The 20,608-nt window shown below is 40.6% G+C and overlaps 1 long non-coding RNA gene across 1 annotated transcript in view; it reads left to right on the top strand.

Moving 5' to 3' along the window:
• Positions 1–14,257, top strand: part of LOC142108827 (uncharacterized) — a 28,409-nt gene extending 14,152 nt beyond the window's left edge. Inside the window, exons 2-3 of the long non-coding RNA XR_012680231.1 lie at positions 6,868–6,980; positions 13,943–14,257. This is a non-coding gene — a long non-coding RNA (uncharacterized LOC142108827). The remainder of the gene's footprint in view (positions 1–6,867; positions 6,981–13,942) is intronic.
• The last annotated feature ends 6,351 nt before the right edge of the window (positions 14,258–20,608 follow it).

Raw genomic sequence — 20,608 nt, 5'->3', positions numbered from 1 at the left:
AAATCCGCCTGCATCTTGGACGCAATTAATACTTGCGACAGCTTGCGACTCACTACGAGAGAATGGGAGGAACGCGGAATTGTGAAGGCGTGACCATGTAAATACATCCTAGTCGCAGTGAGGCACAGACGCAACACACGTCAAAACAGGGCTAAAGCTGTGCGGCAGGAATTAGGTGGCACAAGCGGTTAGCTAGCTGCAGGAACTGCTCACAGCTCCATAGGGTATTACAAGTGGGATGCAACTAGGGTTGCTTGCCACTCGTAATACCCTACCAAGCTGCGGCACAATCCCACTCCTACACTTCTTAAACGGACTTTACATCCGACTCTAAATGAGGCCCAATGTGACTATTACAGTTAATGCTCTGATTGTAAGCTTGTGAGCCAGGCCCTCTTACCTCTGTCTGTCTGTATTACCCAGTATTGTTTTATTAATGTTTGTTCCCAATTGTAAAGCGCTACGGAATTTGCTGGCTCTATATAAATAAATGTTGATGATGACACCTTGCAGAGGCTATAGACAGGCAAAGCTCTGCCCCAAAGCAGTGTACAGGCAAAGCTCTGCACACCTGGTAGACATAGGCAAAGCTCTGCACACCTTGCAAAAACTATAGGGAAAGCTCTGCTCTCCAGAGAGAAAAGTCAAAGCTCTGCAGACCATGCAGAGACTATAGGCAAAGCTCTGCTCTCCATAGGATATTGACGAAGCTCTACAGACCTTAGGCAAAGATTTGCACTCCATACAGAGTGCAAAACTCTGTCTCGTCGGACCTTGTAGCACTACCACCTCCATCATATTCTGTTTAATGAATTTAATTACAGCATACAACTTTGCATTTTAACTATCCTTACTCAATAAATATTAGCATAGAAGTCCAAGAGAATATTGTACAGTTGCTCAAAATGAAAAAAATTGGGACATTTCCAGAACCCCAAAATTTTATAGGCACAAATCCTTAGAGATTGGAGACAGTCGACATCTGTGATGGGCTCACAAACAGTCGGCCTCCCTATAGGAGGGTGATGGGTGCGTTTTAAAGGACAACGGTCTGTCAACAGGCAAAAAAAAAAAATAGTGACAAAGAGCAGTGACCACGTTTTTGTATTTATAAGGGTGTGCCAGCCCTTATTCTAGTGAGAAACAACACAAAATACTTTCACTAATGGTTTCCATTAAATAGAGATCTCTGGTAAACAAGTTTCATGTATTTGGCAGAGGAACGAATTAAAAAAAAAAAAAAAAAAAAGAAAAGATTTTTCTTCCTTCACTTCTGGGCATACAACTCTATAAATTAATAAATGAATTTCCCAAGCTCTCCTATTTCCATATTATATCTATTATTATGTTTATATATGTCCAACCTATTCAGCTGCACTCACTACATATCAGTGACAGAGAGAGAACAGTCAGTGGATACATTGTATCAGTTTCAGTTTGCTGATAGAGCATGAAATTTAGACACTGCAGAACGTGCGTAACGGTGAGTTTAAAATCCTTCGCTTCCTTCGGATAATTCTGGTTTATAAGGCATGGGACGCCTACTCCCAAATGCCACTGAAGGCTAGTTAAGACAAAGGTTACTGCACAGGCATTTGGACAAGGGCCACCGCAAACAATTTGTCCTCATTCCAGTTGAGCAACTGTAAGCAAGGACATTTTCCACTCAGGCCATCTAGGGACAGGACGAAAAGATTGGACGGGATTAAAAGAAACTGCATAAACACGAGTTGTGGGACTCAGCCTGTATCAGCCACACAGTATATTAACGAGCAAATGTGTTTTTACCTCCCATAGCGCAAACACAGTCACACCTTTCTCCCAAACAATGCAATGGCTCGATGCTGGCATGCAAAATTTGGCAGGGAGATACAAGATATGAATAGGCATTGTTCAGACATTTGGGAAACTGTCAAAAAATTTTCAAACCCTGCTAGTCGATACAATTTATTCCACTAAATCCGCCGCTGGGGGGGTTATTCCTCCTAAAGAACAATTGCTAGGTATGCACCATATAGTGGTTATTTACTGACAAAGACGTGCGCAGTGAAATAACCCATAGCATCACCATCATTTATTTATATAGCGTCAACATATTCCGTAGCGCTTTACAATAGGGGACAAACACAGTAAACTAATAAACAATCTGGGTAAAACAGACAAAGGTTTTAATTGCTGGTTGGTAGAGGTGAGTTAATCGTGGGATCCCAGAATCCCAAGTATCTGTTTTTGGGGTCAGCTGATTGCCAAAAAATACAATACACTGTGTTTTGAACCATCTCTTTTGGGCTCCCAGAACAATGGTAGAGTGACTACTGTGGTCCCAGACAAATGACACTTGCTTCGAACCTTCTAAAAGGTTCAACCAATCAGATTCTACCTATCATGTACCTAGCACATTCTAGAACGATAGCTAGAATGTGAGTGGTTGCTATGGGCAACACCTCCACTTTTCCTTTTTAGACTGTTTGAAACATTTACCTCTTGGGTCTAAGTTAAAAACAAGCAAACAGCTCAGCAGGAAAGATCTAGAGCAGGTTCTTATATATATATATATGATAATAACCTGTTGATGGGTTGTTGTGAACCCTGCATGACCCCCCTCTCCCCCTGCCCACAGTTAATAGTAATTTCTGATTGGTCTATGTATGGCTTCAGTAATGAAACACAAGTGCTCTACAGTCAAGCAGCGGATCAGTGGAGGAATTCTTGGCACTCTGTCTCCCATATTAGCTGCAGATATTTTTCACTGTATAGTGTCTGTGGAATTTCATTCATTACATTATGCCGTGAGTTAATGTTCCCGGGCTAGTCATCGTGTTGCATTCCCTCACTTATGTCAATAAACAGTATAACAGCATATAGCTTACATAACACTGCTGGCTCAGTGGGGAAGATTCATTTCACTTCTGCAATCTCATTAGTTGTGTACACGTCACATCAACAAGCCGGAAAGCAAGCTACAGGATAAATATAAATCACCACAGTGGCATCCGTAGTATTCATATCATATAGCGCTAATAAAAGCACTTTAGGAACTCTACTAAAGTTTAAAGACCCCTTGGGTCCGCTGATAATGACGTCACGGCCATGTGTCCCGTTAAATTGTCGCCATCCTGGGAAGAGTGTATTAAGCAACCTGTCTAATGAAATTTGCATTTAGGAATTATATTGGCAAAAAATGTGACACGTACATGCAACCTATGGAGGACAATTAAACTTATGCAATAGATTATGTAAAAAAATGCACTATAAAAAAAATAACAATAACTATGGCATATATAGGCTACCTTGTATACCGTCCAGATGCCGTGGCACTACAACTATCAGCATGCCCTGCTACCCTCTGCATAACTTGGGCATATTGGGAAAGCAGAGCTGGCTCCAGGATTAAAGGGCACATTTTCTTCTTTAAAACAGCATAACTAATCGTTTTAGCCATAATAAAATATTGTGATGATGAAGATGAAAATCAACAACAAAAAAACAACATCTTTGCATTTATATTCAAAACATAAACTGCAATCCGAGATCAATTACAAAAGTAACCCAGTTATTGTAGTGAACTGTCATCAGGCTGTTGAAGGTTTTACTATGAAATATTTTCTGAAGGTGGTTTATTAAAAAAGAAAAGAATAAATTGCTCTTTAATGTTAGAGAATGCTGAGGATTTGTTGAGTGTAACGACGTTGCTGTAGGATCATCTTGCCCAGGATAATATAAATAAATGATTTGAATAAGAATAAGATAATGAGCAAATGCCTCAATAATAGCTTCGCTTCCTATTTGGAAGTCATGAAATCGTTTCAGTCTCAGGCCAGGCAGAGCTGAAGCCGAATACTAATTTTTTAGGTTTAACTTTTAAGGGACCATAATCAAAAGGTGAAAACTGAGATCGACCCAAAACCTTTTATAATCTCGTGTCTGAAAATGATTTGCTTTTAATTCTGCCCCTTTCAGGAGAATTTTGGAGGGCCAAGGGGCATCTTTTGAAAACTGAACGCTCCGAAACTCATTTATCCAGCTGAGACTGAATTATATTTACTCTCCCTTAAATACTCTGTGTCTGCGCACACAACACAGGCGTTCGGGGAATAATAGCAAGAATTTATATAACAGTACAAATAAATATAGACTAAAAGTTTCTTATTTACTGCATGAGTCATCAACCTCTTATCTTTATATATATATATATATATATATATATATATATATATATATATATATGCAATTGCAATATATGTTGCATTTAATCAATTGCGGTCCTCCACCTTCTGTGGAACTACAAGTCCCAGCGTGCCTTGAATGCCATAAGGCTGGGACTTTTAGTTCCACAGCAGCTAGAAATGAACACATTGCCTGGCTGTTAGGCTTATATTAAATTAGATCAAATATAATAAAGGTTAATTGCTGAAAGCTAACTGTTTTTAGCTCACAGTAAAAATGACAAGTTATTTTATATAGAATGCCACTCATTTCTTACATATACATTTGTTATAGTTATTAATATTATAGCGGCCAGAAAATATAGGACACACTGAAAATGCAGAATATTGTCCTTCTTGTAAGAAAGACAAATGTAGAAGAATATTATAGTGTCGCTTATAATGGTGAATTCTGATCTTTCACTACATAATTAATTTGGAAAAAGAATAGTTTTTTTTTTATCGTGCTTTCAAGTACTTCATTTGCAATGCCTAAAATAGATAATCTATGTACATATACCAGCAGGTACAGTTCATAATTACATTTTTACTATTTTAATAGTTTGGTTTTGTCCCTTCATATAAAGTTATGTAACTATTTTACGTCTGAAAATATCATCATATTTATTAAAATACTACGGGGAACACACGCGATTTTTTTTTTCATTCATATCAGCCTTTTATTTCAAGACCAATTGTCTAAGTAAATCATTCTACACTGAATAAGTATATTAATCGTTTGTAATACTATCAGTTCGGGCACCTTTTTACATTTTTTTTAATCTTTATTATATTTAATAAAACTTATTCATAAATGTATTTATTATCTTACATTATTATGGTCAATTAATCGTAATCACATTGGGCAGAGATTACATTTTATAATCTTTAGTATTTTAAGACACTAATTCTTAAAGCCAATTTTTACTTCATCTTCTCATATTTAATATTTTGTAACCGTTTGTATTTTTTCCATACTGACGAATTAAAATAAGCACCGTAAATTAAATAATTTATGAAAAGCAAGACCTGGTTTGATTTACAAGTATATATGTTAAGCTATATTTAATGCAACTACTAATTACCTTCAACAACCGACAACAATCCGAAAATAGTTTCTTAAATACAAGTCATTTAAGAAAAATATTATTTATTAAATAAACGGAAATTTAAAACTGTTTTAATTGTCTATATATTTAGATAATAATGCCTAATTATCATCCCCATTCAGTTTGATTGCCTTTTAAATATAAAACGACTGATGTCAATGACATAAAGAATATTTTGCAGTTAACGAGGCTGTTGCTTAAATTTCATTTTAAGGTTCATTTTAAGACGCATCTAATTCTGTTCCAGAACATTTACCAACGCCGCATTTATCTCAAGGCACAAATAAAACGAGGACAAAACTTCACAGGACGTAAGATCTGATTTTCTACACTAAACAAAAAAAAAATGTTATTTGCTTTCCTTGTCTAATTTCGGCTAGGAATCCGGGAGTAGAGGAGAGCTACTTCTGTCTGCTGCTGGAGTCTGACTGTCAGCCAGGACTCTCTCGTTTATTTACTCTATAATACATCTATTCTAAAACGTCTGCATTGGGAGTGAAAATGGGGAATCAAATCCAAGTCCGTCCCCCCCCCAAATGAAGAAAAGGGGGCCGCTTACACAATGGACTGGGTTATAACACGTTATTTTCAAAGCAGTTTCATTCAATTTTGTACTTTCAGTTCTAAACCTGCAAAGATAGCCTTTACTGTCCTAAATATAAATATATATACATACATAGTGTGTATATATAATATTTTAAAATGAGATATGTATAAGATTAAATATTGCCTCTAATATCAACATCTATCTCTTAGTTAAATGTTTAAATCCTAGAAACAATTGTATACCAAGCAACCTTAGGTATTATATTAATAAACACCCTCCTCATCCCCAGGGTAAACTTATCTTTATTAAAAGTAAAACACTACTAAAAAATGATATATATGTATATAATAATATATATATATATATATATATATATATATATATATATATATATATATATATATATATATATCTAATAGAGTAGCATTCATTAAAATAGTAAATATTGTCATTACAATTAATATTTGAACATATAATTAATATTGTTATGGTATAAAATGGGATAAGCAGATCAAATTTTTTTGTTCAATTTATATAGTGTATGTATCAATGAATTTATTATCTATCTATCTCATGTCTGTCTGTCTATCTATCTCTCTATTTCATATCTATCTATCTCATATCTGTCTATCTATCTCATGTCTGTCTATCTATCTCTCTATTTCATATCTATCTATCTATCTATCTATCTATCTATCTATCTAAAGATCTATCTATCTATCTCTTGTTTTCCTATATAACTATTGATTTTCTGCAAGTATAAAACAGGTTAAATACAGCAGTCTTTCCAGCTGACTTATTTTTAACATGAATTACACATTTAAAAATGCAAAAATGAAACTTAAAAGCAGCGTGTTTTATCCTGCCTCGGCAAGAAATTTAAGGAGAGTTTTGATACAGTATGAATTATAAAATGAACAACTTCCTTAACAAGAATGCAATTATCAGCTGGAAAGTAGATTTGCAATCAATTTATGTATTTCTATACTGCTTTAATATATTTTAGTTACCATTCCAAGAAGACCGGCAGGCTGATCCTGCTCCTGATTTGGAAATATTTCGGAGGATTAGGGGAAAGCAAATAAAGTGAAACTTTGGAATCAAAAGAGTCAACGAAAGGTAATTTTGTATATCAACGAAAGGTAATTTTGTATATCTGATGGGTGTCACGAGTTTAATGTGTTGCTGTAATATATAAAATAAAAAATAATGTATGTGAGGAAATAAGTACTACTAGTTTATATTGTAGATTCAGTTTGGTGAACTAGATTTACTTTTCTTTTATTAGTAATTAATTCTAAGACATTCACACAATGTCCAGCGTAATGATCACAGATAGATAGATAAATAGATACATAGCTAGATAGATAAATAGATACATAGATGTATGTATAGATAGATACATAGGTAGATACATAGATAGATACATGGATGTATAGATAGATGTGTGTGCTATAGATATAATATATATATATATATATATATATATATATATATATATATATATATATATATATATATATATATATATATATATATATATATATATAGATATAATATATATAGATATAATATATATAGATATAATATATATAGATATAGATATAATATATATAGATATAGATATAGATATAATATATATATATATATGTATATATATATATATATATATATATATATATATATATATATATATATTACACATATACAGACGGACATGAGGGGGATAGATGGATATATAGAGTGATAGATAGTTACAGCGATGGATAGATAGATAGACAGATAGATAGATATGAAAGATATAGACACATATAGGTTTTATTGATGCTAGATATATAGACAGATAGATAGACAAACATGAAACATCTGGATAGATGGATAGATAAATAGATTTGAGACATATAGGTTTTATTCAGGCTAATTACTATGCAAACTCCATATAACAACTGAAGACTTATTTGGGGACATTCATGGGAACAGGTGCAAAAAGAACAAGTGGTGTTGCCATAGCAACCAGTCAGATTCTGTGATTTTCTAGCCCACGTTAGACAATGATCGCAGACACTTTATTACTTGCTGTTGGCAACGTCACCTTCTTTTCTTTGGAACTAGTTTTTATAATGTCTGTCTTTAAGGTTCCAGGAGGACAGAGATGACCCCAGCCTACACTGTTACATAATAGCTGCAGACAGGAAACCATTGCAGATAGGAAGTCACAGATATCAGTGCACCATGTATTACACCGGATATATTACGTATAGTCCTATAATTGTTAGGACTGCAGGTTAAATAATTGTGCCTAATCTGGTTGTATAAATATATTTAGGTCGCATATAATGTTCTCTCTCATGTGAGCGATCTGGACATTAAATAGTTAAATGCTTACCCTAATAAGAACTCCATAGTAAGGGCTACTTTTATAAATTGCTGTTCAGCGCAACTCAGCGCAATATATTTTATTGTAGAGTGTTTAGCTATTGTAAAGTTTAGGAAACAATCACTCATCTCATGACTTACAATCTGATTAGAAAACGATCGGATTGCAAAGAGTGCGGTTTAAAAGTCAAAGTAATTTCACATAGATGCAACCGCTCATTCAGTAGCGCCCCCCAAAAAAGTTATGAGTGTCGCAGGCTTTAGTCTAGGGCTACACTAGCGATTGTTAATTGGTCAGTTGTACATCATTAACTGCATGAGACAAATCGCAAGATCCCCATGGGACCAGCTACACAGTCTAAAATTCAATTGTGTAGCCGGTCCCATAGAGATCCATTGGTTACAGATAATGTGATTTGTCTCATGATTCATCAAGCAAAATTCTCTACAAAAATCTGCAACTAACTATCCTGCTTGGATTCTGGTGGATGAATTGTAAACATCTGACATGGCCAAAAGTTTTTATATAACTCACTAAGGTTAAGTGCTGAGAATTGTCCACAATTAAACTGCACCCCAACCTTATATACATGCTTAAAAGTTGGTAGCAGTGTCCCCTTCATGTATGTATTGTGCTAGCAGAAGTGACCAGCTCAAGTTGTAGGTAACCCACCATTTTGGTCATATCCAATGGACAATGCTTTCTGAGATGTTTTCCCCTAGTACATAGACAACCAGGTGAAATTCAACAAACATAGCCTTAAAAATTGTGCAGAAGTTTTGATTATATTAATCTGTGACTTGGGTGCTACTGGTGAGATCGGGGATGAATTAACACAGATGACCAGAGTAACATATTGTGATATGTGAATTTAACAATCCCTGCTTGAATACAGCTGCCGGTACTATAAATGTCAAAAAGGTTTATTAAAGCAGCAGCAATCCCACATATAATGATTTATTTAGGTTCTTCTTTAAATAGCAACTTAAGTAACAATTATGCATGCATCTGATCTCTTAACTATCCTCCTACAAATCATTATCTCCGTTTCAAAAGCGCTCTGGTTGACAAACAAAAATGTTTTCCAGACACAGCTGCAGTCTGCTACACAGACACAGGTTCACAGCTGTCGGCATGTGATGGTGGAGGGGGGAGGAGGATGGCACAGAGCTCAGAGGGGCATTCCAAGCCTCTCTGCTCACTACATCAGGTGCCATGTGACTGTGGTTGTCATGGTAGTCCAGAATCATAAACCATTTATAGCAGCCTGAAGAAAACAAAACAAGATAAAGCGGTAAATACCAACAATCTTCTTATAGACTGAAACAGTGATTTATGTTAAAAAAAACTGGATTTTTTTCCCCATGTAACAATGGTATTTCCTGCCACTATCATTTCGGCGCAAACGCAGTGAAGCCGACGCAAGACTACACTGCACATGCTCAGATTCTGCTGTGCGTCGGCCACGGGGGAATGGATTCATCACCAGGCCCCCCCTTCAAATATTGCTGTGGAGCCCGGTGAAATAGTGTTCCACCCCTGGTTGAGACTATGGGTACAGGTGATTGTATAATGCCTGGGTTATTGACTTGTGCTGTGTTGTCCAGAAGGTGAACACAAAGGACGCAAAGTGCGTTTTAGGCGCATTGAACAAAAATCCACTATCACGCATGTGCAGCAAGCACCATAACAAGCTTGCGGCTCACTACGAGAGAAAGGGCGTAACGCGGTATTGTGAAGTTGTGACCCGTAAGTAAATCCTAGACACAGTGAAGTGCAGACGCAACACACGTCAAAAAGGGCTAAAACTGTGCAGCAGGAATTAGGTGGCGCAAGTAGTTAGCTAGCTGCAGGAACTGCTCGCAGCTTGGTAGGGTATTACGAGTGGGACGCAACTGGTATTGCTTGCGTCTCGTAATACCCGACCAAGCTGCGGCACACTCCCACTCCTACACTACTTACACGGACTTTCTGTCCGACTCTAAATGAGGTCCAAAGTGAGCAGTCCTTGGCACAGTCCAGTCCTCACAGTGATCTATTGATTCCTTTTCTGAGATCCGTTCATGCTGGAACCGTCCATGATCACGTATGTTCACGAGGGCACCAGACACGCCAAGAGCAGATGCAAAAGACCAGGTAACAGTTGCTTATGCAACAAATGGTCTTGTACTAACAGATATGCTGACAACAGCTATACCAGACAACAGTAACAGACAAGCCAGAAGTGAGAGATGCCCTGGAGAATTTGGCAGTAATGTATATTTATATAAGCATCAGACAAGTCAAACACATAAAACAATAGCAGCAGGTGCACCAAACGAATTGATGTCCCCAAGTGCACCACAGAAGCCAATAGTAAAAGAATAACTCCGCAAAAACAGTAACAGGTGAATTAAACAAGAGAACCTGACTGCAGTGAGAACAATTGACAATTACAGGTGCATCAGACAAACCAACAGGAGCCGGTCCAACCAACCTGCCGATAATTACTAGGCAAGCTGGTGGTAACTCCTGCACCTCACCGACTGAGACTATCAAGTGCACCAGACAAGCAGATAATGATAGATGCTCCATAGAAATCACCAAGAGCAAGTCAAACACACCAGATGATAGGTGCGCCAGCCAAGGTGATAAGAGCAGACGAACAATACTACCAGGTGCGCCAGGAAGGTTGACACTAACAGGTGAGTGAGACAAGCTGATAGCAACAGTTGCACCAGCCAAAGGCCCCAAAACAGTCTGACGGTAAGAAGTGCGCACAACCTAACGCTAATTACAGGTAAATTAAAAAAGCTAACGGCAACGGGGGCACGGAACATGTTCAGATTACCAAGTGCACCACAAAAGCCAAAAATTTGAGTCAATCAACTTAATACTAACATGTGCACCAAGTAGACCATTGGTAACAGGTGATTTAAACAACTAGATAGAAACAGGTGCAACACAGAAGCCAACAGTAACAGGTGCACCACACTAGTCGATAAGAATCGCTGCACCACCGAGGCTGACGTTAACAGATGCTCCAGCAAGAGCGCCAGACAAGCAGACGGGATAATGTGCACCAGATGGGATAATACTTATATGATAATACATTATACTTGTATAATAATACAAGATATAGGATGATATTAACAGATATTAATCAGACAGGTTGATAATGAGCCAACCAAGGAATTTCTGAGCCTAAAGTCAAAAATGCCTAATTTTGCCTAATTAAGATGCTTATTGTGGGGGCTACAAATTTTTGGAACAACTCTTGATACCTGAAGTTGGATATATGCCTGAAATGAATTGTTGAAAACTCAAATGCATGTCACAAATAACGTTGTGAATAACTGACCTTTCTCACAAGCATTTGTAACCATGGAAATAAACTGGACTGCACTGATGGTTTCCATGGTTACAGAGGTTGCCAATATCGATTGTTCCCAATCTATCGGTCACATGGCAGCAACAAGTGTGTGTATGATTTTCAACAGGCAATTTCAAGCAGAAGTTATACTTTAAGTATGAGGAGTTGTTCCAGTAAGTTTTAGTACCCAGAAAAATGATTTTAAGTAAGAGTGATCTTGGTGGTACTGAAAATATAGTGAACATCTTGTAGAGCCAAGCACAACCAAGCATGTCAGATGGCAATAGCTTATTATGGGCCTGATGTATAGCCGGACACAAGTCCAACTCATGAGTGCAAAAAGCACTTTTAGCTAAGGATATGTCTCAGTTTGAACTTGAACTGAGACTGGTCTCCTTCTTGCACCTCTCTGCACTTATAGGGGTGGAACGTGGAAGGTAGTCGGCGAGCCTAGCAATGTAACAGTGTATTCATGCTCTTTACATGCTAGGCTGAGTTGAAAGCAGCCGCAGATAGGACTCTAGGAGACGTATCTTTTGCAGGTGCTTTCTCCTGGTTCAACAGACCTTGCTGTGTTACAAAAAGGAGTAATAAAATAATTTAATAAAAAAAAAAAAAGGTGTGCACCCACTCCAAACAGCATAACCAACCCTAGTGCTGATTTGGGGAGTGGGGGCACAATTTTTATTTTACATGAATGCATTTACTATTTTATCTGTTTACAGGCCCGCTCTGACTGATACACTTAAGTGTATCATGCACACCACACCGGCCCATAAGGCAGATGAAGAGGTGTGTATGTGCAATTTGCATAGTATTCTGATTTAAAGATCCACGCAACTTTGGCACCCTATTTAAATTACAGGATGCAATTTACACTTCCGATTTCAGTGTGTATTGCACTCAACTCTACATGAAAGCAGGACACAGTTAGGTACACGTCTTACCACTTACCAGGTCAGTCTGGGGTCAATTTGCAAATGCGTGGGCCAGCTTGCCGGCTCCCGTTACAGCCTCTTCAAACGTAAATGCAGTCCCCATAGACAGGGCCGGTGCTAGGGTTCACGGCGCCCTAGGCAAAATTTCGCCGCCGCGCCCCCGCCCCCCCAAACACACTAAATAAATAAATAATTTGATTTTTGCTTCCTCTAGCTGCTCCTCGCGATGCATGCTGGGAGGGGAGGGGGCCGTCGGGAACAACTTTATTCAGTGACAGACAGTGTGATACTTTAGAGGCGCCGCCGGACAGACTATCACATGATCACTGACGTCAGTCAGTGATCTTGTGTGAGATGCGCCGCGGACATTGAAAAACAGCGGCGGAACCCCGCCGCCGCTGCACTACGTTCCCGAACCGCTGACTAGATTTTCTAATCTAGTCAGCGGCGCCCTGCAGGTCCCGGCGCCCTAGGCAACTGCCTAAGGTTGCCTAATGGGAGCGCCGGGCCTGCCCATAGGTGTCTATGGGGACTGCAAAAATACCTGATTTACCAAGCACCGAAATTCGGAGCCTGACCCCCAACAACTAACGCCGCCTGAAGACAGCTTTAGTCGTTATATACTATGGGGAGGGCATCGGATTCCTCCCTGGCAGGCTCTGTGCTCCTCCCCATCGCCAATTGGTCAAGCCCACAAGAGCCTATGAGTAAAATATACTAAAGGATTCTATACAGTATTTGCTGGCTTAGGCTCTATCGGAACCTCTGTCTCGGCTAATCAACTTTAATAAATTGCCACTTTAATTAATAATTTCTTATCCTTGCTATAAGAAATAATGACTAACATGAGCAATATGCGTTGGGTCATTATTAGACCCTTAACTGTCTTCCTTTTTAACCCTGTATTGCAATATATCCCCCAGACCTTCCTATCTTTGCTACCCATGTAGCAGCAAAAGGAAACTGAAATGGTAACCTCTACGAAATTACTTTAGCGCAATACACACCTCTCATATTATAATAAAGCAATCACAAGCCTCATTATACAACTATATATATATATATATATATATATATATATATATATATATTTGTGTAAAAACAAGAAACAAGGTTTGGCATCTCCAGTGGTTAAAGAACTGTAAGATACATGCTGGGACTTGCAGTTCTACATCAGCTTAAGGGACACATATTAACCAGAGTAGGGTTAATCTCCTCTCCTCTTTCTTGCCTCTGACATTAGGAAACAGATCTTTATATAATAAAATCTCATTCTCAAAACTATTGGTTGAAGCTTACTGTCGTCATGATGAGGGAAGCAGCAGATAAATGTTTGGGAGTGAAGGGTTACTAGTGTAGAAAGGTCAGTTTAATAATTCACTAAAACGGAATTGCTATTTTCTGTGTTTTACAGGAAATTACCCCTGCAGGATGGTCCATTTTTAAACTCTAACCCGCTGGGCAGCACATGGTGAAACTTAATTAAAGAATAATGTCATCGAATTTGTATAACACGGAAGTCACACGTATGCCCCACGGCTCCTGGTACACGTTATGTGCGATCAATAGTGAACCGGAGGTTGAGCACATATTGCAAAATATTAGAGGTTTATTTGGAAGTGAAATGAAATCAATCTGGCAGCAACATGCAAATTAAAGTGTTTCATCTGACAAAAATACAATAATAACTGGCAAGAAGAAACAAAGCACAATGTTGCTTAGATACAAAATAGAGAAAGAACAGAGAGTAACAAAATATCAACAATTGACTGTAAAAAAAATATCTGCTAAAGTTATTTCTACAATATAGTACAAATGTATTTATTTATCTATCTGCTTATCTATATTTCTTATATTCAACTATCTACCTATCTCTTATCTATGTAGCTTCTATCTATCTATATATCTATGTATCTATCTAATTATCTATCTCATATCAATCAATCTATCTCATATCTATCTACCTATCTCTTATCTATGTAGCTCATATCTATCTATCTATCTCTATGTAGCTTCTATCTATATATCTATCTAATTATCTATCTATCTATCTCATACCTATCTATCTATCTCTATGTAGCTCATATCTATCTATCTATCTCATATCTATGTATCTATCTGTGTATCTATCTCATATCAATCTATCTATCTGTGTATCTATCTCATATCAATCTATCTATCTGTGTATCTATCTCCTATCTATTTATCTATCTATTATTTATATATCTCATATCCGTCTATCTCATATCTATTTATTTGCCTTTCTCAAATCTCTCTCTCTCTCTCTCTCTCTCTCTCTCTCTCTCTCTCTATAATAAATATATATGTATATATGTATATTGGAGTACATTTGCATCTGGACAAACCATGTTACAATGCAAGGGATACAAATTATTTTTTTTTTGCACGCAAGGAAAATACTGGCTGTTTTCATGTAGCACACAGATATTTGATAGCTTTATTTTTACACTGAAATTAAAGTTGATCTATGACATGCCGAATCCCAACTATAAATCTGTCCCCACATTTCAAATTTACCTCCCCCCAATGCAACATGGTTTTGCCAAGATGCAAATTTGCTCCTTTTCTTTGCTTTGCTCCAACTCAGCATCAGGCTCTGAATCCCTATCAGAAGCCATTTAACCTAACCAGAGCACATGTAGACACCCCCATATACACGTGGAGAACGTACGCACCACCCCCATATACACGTGGAGAACGTACACACCACACCCATATACACGTGGAGAGCGTACACACCACACCCATATACACGTGGAGAGCGTACACACCACACCCATATACACGTGGAGAGCGTACACACCACACCCATATACACGTGGAGAACGCGCACACCACACCCATATACACGTGGAGAGCGTACACACCACCCCCATATACACATGGAGAGCGTACACACCACACCCATATACACGTGGAGAACGCGCACACCACACCCATATACACGGGGAGAGCGTACACACCACACCCATATACACGTGGAGAACGCACACACCACACCCATATACACGTGGAGAACGCACACACCCCACCCATATACGCGGGGAGAACGCGCACACCACACCCATATACACGGGGAGAGCGTACACACCACACCCATATACACGGGGAGAGCGTACACACCACACCCATATACACGGGGAGAGCGTACACACCACACCCATATACACGTGGAGAACGCACACACCACACCCATATACACGGGGAGAGCGTACGCACCACACCCATATACACGGGGAGAGCGTACGCACCACACCCATATACACGGGGAGAGCGTACGCACCACACCCATATACACGGGGAGAGCGTACACACCACACCCATATACACGGGGAGAACGTGCACACCACACCCATATACACGGGGAGAGCGTACACACCACACCCATATACACGGGAGAGCGTACACACCACCCCCATATACACGTGGAGAGCGTACGCACCACACCCATATACACGTGGAGAGCGTACGCACCACACCCATATACACGTGGAGAGCGTACGCACCACACCCATATACACCGGGAGAGCGCACACACCACACCCATATACACGGGAGAGCGTACACACCACTCCCATATACACGTGGAGAGCGTACACACCACACCCATATACACGTGGAGAGCGCGCACACCACTCCCATATACACGTGGAGAGCGCGCACACCACACCCATATACACGTGGAGAGCGCACACCACACCCATATACACGGGGAGAGCGTACACACCACACCCATATACACGTGGAGAGCGCGCACACCACTCCCATATACACGTGGAGAGCGCGCACACCACACCCATATACACGTGGAGAGCGCACACCACACCCATATACACGTGGAGAGCGCGCACACCACTCCCATATACACGTGGAGAGCGCGCACACCACACCCATATACACGTGGAGAGCGCACACCACACCCATATACACGGGGAGAGCGCACACCACACCCATATACACGTGGAGAGCGTACACACCACTCCCATATACACGTGGAGAGCGCGCACACCACACCCATATACACGTGGAGAGCGCACACCACACCCATATACACGGGGAGAGCGCACACCACACCCATATACACGGGGAGAGCGCACACACCACACCCATATACACGTGGAGAGCGTACACACCACACCCATATACAAGGGGAGAGCGCACACCACACCCATATACACGTGGAGAGCGCACACCACACCCATATACACGGGGAGAGCGTACACACCACACCCATATACACGTGGAGAGCGCACACCACACCCATATACACGTGGAGAGCGCACACCACACCCATATACACGGGGAGAGCGTACACACCACACCCATATACAAGGGGAGAGCGCACACCACACCCATATACACGGGGAGAGCGTACACACCACACCCATATACACGGGGAGAGCGTACACACCACACCCATATACAAGGGGAGAGCGCACACCACACCCATATACGCGGGGAGAACGCGCACACCACACCCATGTACGCGGGGAGAACGTGCACGCCACACCCATGTACGCGGGGAGAACGTGCACGCCACACCCATGTACGCGGGGAGAACGTGCACGCCACACCCATGTACGCGGGGAGAACGTGCACGCCACACCCATGTACGCGGGGAGAACGTGCACGCCACACCCATGTACGCGGGGAGAACGTGCACACCACACCCATATACGCGGGGAGAACGCGCACACCACACCCATGTACGCGGGGAGAACGTGCACGCCACACCCATGTACGCGGGGAGAACGCGCACACCACACCCATGTACGCGGGGAGAACGCGCACGCCACACCCATGTACGCGGGGAGAACGCGCACGCCACACCCATGTACGCGGGGAGAACGCGCACGCCACACCCATGTACGCGGGGAGAACGTGCACGCCACACCCATGTACGCGGGGAGAACGTGCACACCACACCCATATACACGGGGAGAGCGTACACACCACACCCATATACACGGGGAGAGCGTACACACCACACCCATATACAAGGGGAGAGCGCACACCACACCCATATACGCGGGGAGAACGCGCACACCACACCCATGTACGCGGGGAGAACGCGCACGCCACACCCATGTACGCGGGGAGAACGTGCACGCCACACCCATGTACGCGGGGAGAACGTGCACGCCACACCCATGTACGCGGGGAGAACGCGCACACCACACCCCTGTACGCGGGGAGAACGCGCACGCCACACCCATGTACGCGGGGAGAACGCGCACGCCACACCCATGTACGCGGGGAGAACGCGCACGCCACACCCATGTACGCGGGGAGGACGTGCACGCCACACCCATGTACGCGGGGAGGACGTGCACGCCACACCCATGTACGCGGGGAGAACGTGCACGCCACACCCATGTACGCGGGGAGAACGTGCGCGCCACACCCATGTACGCGGGGAGAACGTGCGCACGCCACACCCATGTACGCGGGGAGAACGTGCGCACGCCACACCCATGTACGCGGGGAGAACGTGCACGCCACACCCATGTACGCGGGGAGAACGTGTGCACCACACCCATGTACGCGGGGAGAACGTGCGCACGCCACACCCAATAGTGAACCAGAGGTTGTGCATATATTGCAAAATATTAGATGTGTATTTGGAAGTTAAATAAAATAAATCTGGTACAAACACGCAACTTGAAATGTTCATCTGACAAACATAAAATAATACAACAACTGGGTATAAAAAAGCAGAATGTTGCTTAGCTACAATATAGAGAGAGAACAGAGAGAGAAACAAAATATTAGTCTAATATAATTATCTATCTATCTATATCTATCTATCTGTCTCATATCTATCTATCTATCTATCTATCTATCTATCTATCTATCTATCTATCTATCTCATATCTATCTATCTATATCTATCTATCTGTCTCATATCTATCTATCTATCTATCTATCTATCTATCTATCTCATATCTATCTATATGTCTCATATCCATCTATCTATCTATGTATCTATCTCATATCTATCTAATATCTATCTGTCTCATATCCATCTATCTATCTATCTATCTCATATCTATCTATCTATCTCATATCTATCTATATGTCTCATATCCATCTATCTATCTATGTATCTATCTCATATCTATCTAATATCTATCTGTCTCATATCCATCTATCTATTTATCTAATATCTATCTATCTGTCTCATATCTATCTCTCCATCTATCGATCTACTATCTATATATCTACCTGTCTATCTATGTATCTATCTATCTATTTGTCTATCTATCATGCTTTCCTCTCTCTGTCTACTTGTTTGTATCTCTGCAGTTCTGCAAATAACGTGAATAGTTAAGTGGTGTCACTGATATAAGTACTGTATAGATATATATAGAGATATATATATATATATATATATATATATATATATATATATATATATATATATATATATATATATATATATATATATGACAGTGATGATGACATCCTAGAGTCATAAGGGATATATCTGGTACATTTCTCTCTCTATACAAGACCCATGACTACATCCGCTATACTATACATAACATACAGCAACATCCACTTACAGTACAGAACGTCCACTACATTATAGTACACACTATAATACTCTACTACACCATACGCAGCACACGGCAACATCCACTGAGTAACACATAACTCAAACGATTCCCTATAGTATGCACATAGACAGGGATCACTATATGGGCCATCGTAGAAATCCCATAATCATCACCATATTTAACTGTGCCTTTAAGAAACTTGTCACTTCACTGCGGCTTCCAGCTTATATGTCAGAAACACGTTGGAAAAGAGAAAAAAACAGCTGAGAATATCGGTGTCATCTGAGGATAGATGTCTCTCTGGAGAGATTCTCAGAGATAATCATATTATTGGCTCAGTGGCGTTCTGCTGGTGCAGATACAATGGTGGCTTCTCCCTAGTATATGAGGGGTATAAACAAATTGGGGCAGGATGCAGAATGGCTGTCCCTTCCTCTCAGACACACATTTCGGGCAGAATATATATATATATATATATATATAATTTATTTTAAAGCAGGTTTGTTTCTCTATAGAGAGCCATCCTTGTGACTTTCTTAGCCCTGGGGGGGGGGGGGGGGGGGGAGGTTGTCAGCAGTCTCAGCTCCTAATTTGTGGGTACAAATTACAAGGCTCACAATTTTAAACTGCTCTTTAGAGAGATGTACTTGTTTTATTTCAGCAGCTTGTTCTGAGCGCCGCTGGTGAGATCTCGGATCTAAAGCGTGGGAGTCTTGTGTGGTTCACCTCAAATGTCCTCTCTCAGAGCGGGAGAGCACAAGTGAGGAGACTGGGAGGAAAAACGGCCTTAGAACTGCTAATTCCTGTAAAACTGCGCCCTGGACGGACAAATAGACACAGATGGGAGGAAGAACAGGCAAAGTGAAAGTTTTATCTGCAGAAAATCAACACTAGGTATCATCAGGGTACAAAAAAGTGCAGAAAATGTTAAACCATTAACTTAGGCAACCTGTTTCGCTTGTGTTGTGAAACTACAAGTCTCAGAGGGCATGCTGAGACTTGGGGTTGCACAACAGACAGGACACTGCTTATACATACAGCCACTGAATCCGTAAAAGATAACGGTGGGTGATGGATAAATCCCCACCGTCATCCGTGCTCCTGGCACTTAAAGTGTTAATGATGATTTCACAAAAGGCTTGTTGTTGGGTCATTTCCTAGGTTAATGATTCATTTGGATTTAAAGGACGTTCCACGTCCACCACTAGACCGTCCATTCACTGCACTGTTTCCTAACACTATGGCCTGAGTAATTTAGGGTTTTTCCCTGAAACGTATTTCCAGCATCCCATTGAAATCAGATGCCGAGTCTTATCCGCAATGACCGGTTTATGGGTCCATGAGGTTATGAGGGAATTAATCAACAATTTTCTGCCTTTACGCAATACAGGAGTTATTACAGAGCTAAGTGCCTTCCTCAGGGGATCCTGCCTGAGGAATCTTATCCAAAGTTTGGAAGAATAATGACCCCTGGTGTTTAACATACCCACACGCGGCCA

The sequence above is a fragment of the Mixophyes fleayi genome, chromosome 12, assembly GCF_038048845.1.
Source record: "Mixophyes fleayi isolate aMixFle1 chromosome 12, aMixFle1.hap1, whole genome shotgun sequence".
Lineage (NCBI taxonomy): Eukaryota > Metazoa > Chordata > Amphibia > Anura > Limnodynastidae > Mixophyes > Mixophyes fleayi.
This window is presented reverse-complemented; position numbering and strand designations above follow the sequence as displayed.